The sequence below is a fragment of the Vombatus ursinus genome, unplaced genomic scaffold (assembly GCF_900497805.2).
Source record: "Vombatus ursinus unplaced genomic scaffold, bare-nosed wombat genome assembly UNPS02007629.1, whole genome shotgun sequence".
NCBI classification, from domain to species: domain Eukaryota; kingdom Metazoa; phylum Chordata; class Mammalia; order Diprotodontia; family Vombatidae; genus Vombatus; species Vombatus ursinus.
In genome coordinates, this window is record NW_020947407.1 from 26,107 (window position 1) to 34,646 (window position 8,540).

Sequence of the window (8,540 nt, forward strand, 5' to 3'; positions counted from 1 at the left end):
GCCAAAATAAAGTCAAAATGGGTACATGATATAAAGGTTGATACTATAAGCAAACTGCAAGAGCAAGGAATAGTTTACCTGTCAGATTTATGGAGAATGGAAGAATTAATGACCAGACAAGAGATAGAGAACATTGTGAAATGCAAAATGGTTAAATTTGATTACATTAAATTAAAAAGTTTTTGCACATACAAAGTCAATGCAACTAAGATTAGAAGGGAAGCAGAAAACTGGGAAAGAATTTTTACAACCAGTGTCTCCAGTAAAGACCTCATATCTAAAATATATAGAGAACTGAATCAAATTTATAAGAATACAAGTCATTCCTCAATTGATAAATGGCCAAAGGATATGAACAGGCAGTTTTCAGATGAAGAAATTAAAGCCATCTATAACATGGAAAAATGCTCTAAATCACTACTGATTAGAGAAAAGCAAATAAAAACAACTCTGAGGTACCACATCACACCTATCAGACTGGCTAACATTACAAAACAGGAAAATGATAAATGTTGGTGAAGATGTGGGAAAATTGAAACACTAATGCATTGTTGGTGGAGTTATGAATTGATCCAACCATTCTGGAGAGCAATTTGGAACTATGCCCAAAGGGCTATGAAACTGTGCATACCCTTTAACCCAGCAATACTACTTCTAGGACTGTAGCCCAAAGGGATCATAAAATGGGGAGAAGAACCACATGTACAAAAATATTTATAGCAGCTCTTCGTGTGGTGGCCAAGAATTGGAAATTGAGGAGATGCCCATCAATTGAGAAATGGCTGAACAAGTTGTGGTATGTGAATGTAATGGAATACTATTGTGCTGTAAGAAATGATGAGCAAGTGGACTTTAGAAAAACCTGGAAAGACTTGTATGGACTGATGCTGAATGAAGAGAGAAGAACCAGGAGAACACTGTACACAGTAACAGCCACATTGTGTGATGACTGACTTTGATAGACTTAGCTCTTCTCAGCAATACAGGGATCTAAGACAACTCCAAAAGACTCATGATAGGGGCAGCTAAGTGGTGCAGTGGATAGAGCACCAGTCCTGGAGTCAGGAGGACCTGAGTTCAAATCCGGCCTCAGGCCAAATACTTGACACTTACTAGCTGTGTGACCCTGGGCAAGTCACTTAACCTCAACTGCCAAGAATTTTTTTAAAAAAAGACTCATGATGGAAAATGCTATCCACATCCAGAGAAAGATCTATGGAGTCTGAATGCAGATCACAGCATGCTATTTGCTCTCTTTCTCTTTTTGTTTTGTTTTGTTTCTTCTTTCTTGTGGTTTCTCCCATTTGTTCTAATTCTTCTTGACTAATGTGAAAATATGTTTAATAAGAATGTATATGTAGAGCTTATATCAGATTGCATGCTGTCTTGGGGGGGTGAGGGAGGGAGGGAAAGAAAATTCAAAACTCAAAAGGTTATGGAAGTAAATGTTGAAAACTAAAAATAAATTAATTAAAAAAAGAAAAAAGAAACATGGAGGAGGGAGTTCATGGCAATGGAATAAGAAAATTTGAAATAGTTACAGTGCATCTTTGAGAGCAATGAGGGCTATGATTCGATATGGGATGGAATGATATTTGAAGATAGTACAGATATTCTATGGCTAGGAGGCCCGGAAGGGAGAGGCCCAGACCTGGCCCCATGCAAGTCTGTCCAGGTTTTTCTGAGAGCATCCTGCTCATCATTTCTCATAGTACAGTAGTATTCCATCATAACCACATACTACAACTTGTTCAGCCATTCCCTAATTGATGGACATCCCCTCAATTTCTAAATTTTTACTCCCAGAAAAGAGCTGCTGTAAATATTTTTGTACATATAGGTCCTTTTCCTTTTTGTTTTTATCTCTTTCAGGATACAGACTTAGTAGTGGTATTGCTAGGTCAAAGGGTGTGCATGGTTTTATATCCCTTTGGGCATAGTTCCAAATTGCTCCACAGAGTGGTTGAATTGGTTCACAACTCCTGCAATAGCACATTAATGTCTCATTTTTCCAACATCCCCTCCAACATATGTCATTTATCTTTTCTTTCCTATTATTCAGTCTAATAGGTATGAGATAGTGCTTCAGAATAGTTTTAATTTACATTTATCCAGTCAATAGTGAGTTTTTTAAAATATAGCTATAGATAGCTTTGATTACTTCATCTGAAAACTGATCATATCTTTTGATCATTTATCAATCAGAGAATTTTTTTGATAAATTTTACAAATTTTTTTTATAAATTTGACTCAGTTCTCTATATGTTCGAGAAATGAGGCATTTATTGGAGAAACTTGCTTCAAAATTTGTTTCACAGTTACTATTGCTAAGTGTTTTTCCCTATAATATTCCCCCAACCCCATTTATTCTATTCTCTCTCTCCTTTCATCCTGCCCCTCCTCATAAGTGTTTTGCTTCTCCCCCAATCTACCCTTCCTTCTATCACTGCCCCCTACCTTTCACTCATTCCCTTCCCCCCCTACTTTCCTGTAGGGTAAGATAGATTTCCATACTCAATTGAGTGTGCATGTTATTCCCTCTTTGAGCCAGTTCTGGTGAGAATAAGGTTTACTCACTCCTTCTCACTTCCGCCCTCTTCCTCTCCATTATAAAAACATTTTCCTGCCTCTTTTATGTGAGATAATTTACCCCATTCTATTTCTGCCTTTCTCTTTCTCCAAGCACATTTCTCTCTTACTCTTTAATTTTATTTTTAGATATCTTCCCTTCACATTCAACTTACACCCATGCCTTCTGTCTATATAAAGTCCTTCTAACTACCCTAATAATGAGAAAGGTCTTGTGAATTACAAATATCCTCTTCCCATGTAGGAATATTAACAGTTTAACCTTATTAAGTCCCTTATGAGTCCCCTTTCCTGTTTACCTTTTTATGCTTCTCTTGAGTCTTGTATTTGAAAGTCAAATTTTCTATCCAGCTCTGGTCTTTTCATCAAGAATGCTTGAAAGACCACTATCTCATTGAATGTCAATTTTTCCCTGAAGGATTATACTCAGTTTTGCTCGGTAGGTGATTCTTGGTTTTAATCCTAGTTCCTTTGACCTCCAGAATATCATATCCCAAGCCCTCTGATCCCTTAATGTAGAAGCTGCTAAATCTTGTGTTATCCAGATTGTGTTTCCATAATACTTGAATTGTTTCTTTCTGGCTGCTTGCAATATTTTCTCCTTGACCTGGGAACTCTGGAATTTGGCTATGATATTCCTGGCAATTTTCACTTTGGGATCTCTTTCAATAGGTGATTGATGGATTCTTCCAATTTCTGTTTTACCTTCTAGTTCTAGAGTACTAGAGCAGCTTTCCTGGATAATTTCTTGAAAGATGATGTCTAGGTTCTTTTTTTTTTATCATGGCTTTCAGGTAGTCCAACAATTTTTAAACTATCTCTCCTGGATCTATTTTCAAGGTCAGTTGTTTTCCCAATGAGGTCTTTCACAATCTTCTATTTTTTTCATTGTTTTGATTTTTATTTTTTCTTGATTTTTCATAAAGTCATTAGCTTTCATTTACTGTATTTTAATTTTTAAGGAATTATTTTCTTCAGTGAGCTTTTGGACCTCTTTTACCATTTGGCCTAGTCTGCTTTTCAAGGTGTTATTTTCTTTAGTATTTTTTTTATGTATGTCTCCTTTACCAAGCTGTTGACTCATTTTTCATGATTTTCTTGCATCACCCTCATTTCTCTTTCCAATTTTTCCTCTACCTCTTTTACTTGATTTTCAAAATTCTTTTTGAGCTCTTCCATTGCCTCAGAACAATGCATATTTTTCTTAGAGGCTTTGGATGCAGGAGCTTTGACTTTGTTGTCTTTTTCTGAGTGTGTGTTTTGATCTTTCTTGTCACTATAGTAACTTTTGATAGTTTTTTTCCTATTGTTTGCTCATTTTCCCAGTTTTTTACTTAATCTTTGTTAAAATAGGGCTTTGCTTCCAGGGTGTAGGGTGCACTGTCCCAAGCTTCAGGGGTCTTGTGCAGCTGTTTTCAGAGATACTTCTAGGGACCTATAAGTTTTCAGTTCTTCCAAGATGCTATGATTTAAGGAGAGGTGTATACTCCTCTTCTGGCCTGTGTTCTGGTCTGTAAGTTGACCACAAGTACTGTTTTTTTTTTGCCCTGGAACTGTGAGGAGGGTCTCCCCTCCCCTGCTGCCACAAGCTCTGCTATGTTAGTGCTCCTTCTCACCCTGGGACTGCCACCGAGGACTATAACCCAGAACCGAGTATGGGCAAAGCAACAGAGTCTTGCCTCAATGCTAGCAGAGTCCCCTATAATCTCCTTCTGATCAATTGTTTGACCCCCTTACTATCTGTGGGCTGAGAACTCAGGAAGCAGCCACCACTGCCAGTAATACAGTCACTCACAAGACCTGCTCCTGGTTTGCTGGGGCTGGGGCTATGCTGGCGCAGCCTGTGCTGCACTGTGCTCCTTTTTCACCCTAGTCAAACAGATCTTTCCTGCTGACTTTCCATGTTATCTGGAAATTTGTTTCACTCTGTCTTTTTATAGGTTCTGCTCCTCTAGAATTTGTTTAGAATAATTTTAAAGGTATTTGGAGGGGTTTGGGGGAGAGCTCAGGTGAGTCCCTGCCTTTACTCTGCCATCTTGGCTCCACCATTCCAGTGACTTCTCTTAATGTAGCCTAAAATTACATTTAAAAAATGTTTTTAGCCTCCAGACCACATAGCTAATTCATAATGAGCTCATTGTTCACAGAAAACCACAAGTTTTTTTTTAAATAACTGCTAATTGTGACTCCCTTTACCTTATATTAGGGTTGTCCTTTGTGCTCAGAGGACCAAAATGACATCACTATGTTGGAGTCAAGGTACAGTGCGTTCTACTGTGACTTATCAGACCAATATGAGCTCAGAAGGTTCTACCACAGATCAAGCATAAACAGTCCATGTGACCATTTGGAGTGGAGACGTCTCTAAATTTGTGTACCTCACATTTTTGAGCTACTGAATTCTGCTTTTCTAATAGAGCACAGCACCTTCTTCGATGTGGACACAGCATTTTCTGTGGTCCTGTGCTAGTGTGTCCCATGTCTCACAATTGATTGCAAAGTTCTTCAGAGTGATCTTAAGAGTGTCCTTGTATCACTTCTGATTTCTGTGTAAGCTCTTTCTTTGTGTGAGTTCTCTGTAAAATAGTCTTTTAGGCAAATATACTTTTGGCATTCAAACAATGTGGCAAATCTGTTGGAGTTTCACTCTCTGCAGTAGAGTTTGAATGCTTGGCAGTTCAGCTAGAAAAAGGACCTCAATGTCTGGTACCTTTTCTAGCCAAGTAATCTTCAGAATCCTCCTAAAACAATGGAATGATTCAGTTTCCTGGTATGGTGCTGGTATACTGTCTAGATTCCACAGGCACACAACTATGAGATCACACAATGGATCTGTAGACCTTCAGTTTGATAGGCAGCCTAATACTTCTTCTCTCCTTCAGCTCCTCCCCAAACACTGAACCAGCTCTGGCAATGCATACATTAACCTCATCATCTATGTATGCATCCCTGGAAAGTATACTGCTGAAGTAAGTGAACTTATCCACAACATTCAAAATCTCTACATTTGCTGTAACAAAAGGTTTCACAGATGGATGTTGTGGTGCTGGCTGTGGAGAATCTCTGTTTTCTTAGTGTTAATTTCTGGCCAAAATTAGCACAAACAGCAGAGAATATAGCCATACTCTGTTGCTTCTCAGCCTCAGAGGCTGCATTGAGCACACAATCATCTGGGAACAAAAAGTCATGCACCAACTCTCCCTCCACTTTAGTCTTGGCTTCTAGCTTTATGAAGTTAAATAATTTGCCATCAACGTGGCAGCTGACTTTGATGCCATTTTTATCATTGTTGAAGGCATCTGATAACATGGCTGAAAATATACTAAAAAGTATGGGAGTAAGCACACAACCTAGTTTCCATCCATTGATGACTGGGAAAGTGTAAGAACATTGTCCATTATCCAGAACCTGTCCAAGCATGCCATCATGGAACTGGTGTACTTTACTGATGAAGTTCTCTGGGCAACCAAATTTGGCCATGCTTTTCCACAAGCCTTCACAACTGACAGTATCAAAAGTCAATACAGTCAATACTACTGACAGTATCAAAAGCCTTGGTCATATTTACATACATTGTATACATTGTATACAGACCTCTGATCTGCTCCTGGCATTTCTACTGGAGTTGTTGGGTAGCAAACACCATATTGACCATTCCTTGGTCCTTTCTGAAGCTACACTGGCTCTCTGGTAGATGACCTATTTCCAGGTGAAGGTTCAGCCTCTTAAGGAGGACTTTGGTGAAAATCTTGCTGACAGGAACTAAGAGAGAGACCCCTTGTGATTGTCACAGGACAACTTATTTCTTTTTCCTTTAGAGAGATGGACAAAGGAAGCATAGTTGAACTCTTGGAGGAGAGCCTCCTCTTGCCATATAATCTAGAAGACTGCAGTCAGCTTTGGTATGAGTGGTGGACCATCTGCCTTGTAAATCTCAGCTGGAATAGAATCAGCACCAGGTGCTTTGCAGCATGAGAGGAGTCTAATGGCATTCAAAGCCTTTTTTTCAGTTGGAAATTTGTCTAGAAAGGGATTGACTTCCACCTGAGCTAAATGGTAAATGGCTTCAGCATTGATTGATAATAGTATGTTGAGAATGCTATGGAAGTGTTCAGCTCATCTCTCCAGGTTCATGTCCTTATCACTAATGAATTTGACTCGATCGGTACAGAGTAGTTAAGATGCACCTTAGCTCTTTGGCCCAAAGATAGCCCTCAGGGTGTTATAAAAGCTCTTTGGGTCATTACTCTCAGTGTATAACTGAATTTCATCTACCTTCTTATTGTGTCAAGAATCCTGCATCTTTCTAAGCTTTGCTTGCACTTTACTTTTGATGAACTTAAACACAGCCTTCTTAGAGACAGACAAACTATTTTTCTGTTCAATTCTATGGAGTTCTTGTTTTTTGTTTAGCAGCTTCTGAATTTCCTCATCATTTTTGTCAAACCAATCTTGATGTTTGTGGGTGTTTTGGCCCAGATTAGTAAATGTGGTGTTGTACACCAGATCTCTGAAAACTACCCATTCCTTTTCTGCTACACTGTTGCCAGCCGTGTGTTGGCTCAGCTTTCCCTCCAAGTAAGCAACAAACTGTTCATCCATGGAGAAGTACTTTCATATGTTGATATTAAGTCTTCTGGTAGTCATCTTGACTTGGTGACACCACTTTTGTTGAATATGAATGTTTACCTTGGAGAGGATAAGTCTATGATCAGTTCAGCACTCAGCATTCCACGTATGGCCTTTGTTACTCTCACATCCTGTCTCTTCTCCTTACAATGATACAGTCCATTAAATGCCAATGCTTGCTACAAGGGTGCATCCATGAAGTTTTATTGCAACCTGATACTACACTTGAAAGCTGTAAGAATTCTGATCAACAAAATTATTAACTGTGATTCCAAGGGAAGAATGACGAAATATGTGTTCCATCTTCTGACAGAAGAAAAATTAGTTGCATAATGAGGCATAAATTTTTGGACATGAGCAATATGAGAAGCTATTTGACTTGTTACAAGGGTTTTGTTTTCTTTTTTTTCCAGTTATGAGGATGTGAGAAGGAGAGAAAACCAATTTTTGTTCACCAAAAAAGCCCAATTTAATTTTAAATATGTTAAATCAAAGTTGTCAATTCCTTGTCAATTGATCTCTTTAAACAAATACAGTTTTTCTTCTTCATTAAAATTACTTCCTTTTGTGTCTTCAGGATTTCATCTTAAGTATCCCCCTGCCTCCTAGGACTACTTCCTCTGTAGAAGTTTAGTCGATGGTATCCTAGCTATCTATCTGAACCCTTCAAAATGTTTTCTTAAAATTTAAGGTATAAATTGGACTATGTCCATAGATCAGGTATGTGTTCAGATTTCCTCACCTACTTCATAGACCCAAGAAGGGATAGTTCCCTTCCCTATAGATTTCCCACCATTTTCATTTATCCCTGTTAGGGAGAATTAGACCTAGAATAGGATTTCCCCCTTTCGGCTCCTCTACTTTTTAAAATATGAAAATTATCATTAAGGCCAGTCATGAAATTATTAGAAGCTCTGCTATTGGCATATGAAGAAATTTCAAGCAGATATCTAGATAACTGAAGCCCCACCCCCCACCACTGCTATATCATGCCTTTGAGCAAAGAATGTGATTTCTTTCTCCATCTCATCTATTGCTTCTTTCTTGACAAAAATGATGGGGAAATTCAGAAGCTGCTAAACAAAAAACAAGAACTCCACAGAGTTGACCAGCAGAATAGTTCATCTGTCTCTAAGAAGGTAGCATTTAAGTCCATCAAAAATAGACCAGGTGGTCTATTTCAATGGCAAAACATTCAAGTTTCTCACTCTATTGACCTTCACCCAAATACTGTCTGGAGTGATTCCCCACTCTATTTCCTGGATTGCCTGACATGAGTATACCATCTTAATATAAAATTCCACTTCCCTAACTGCCCTGTT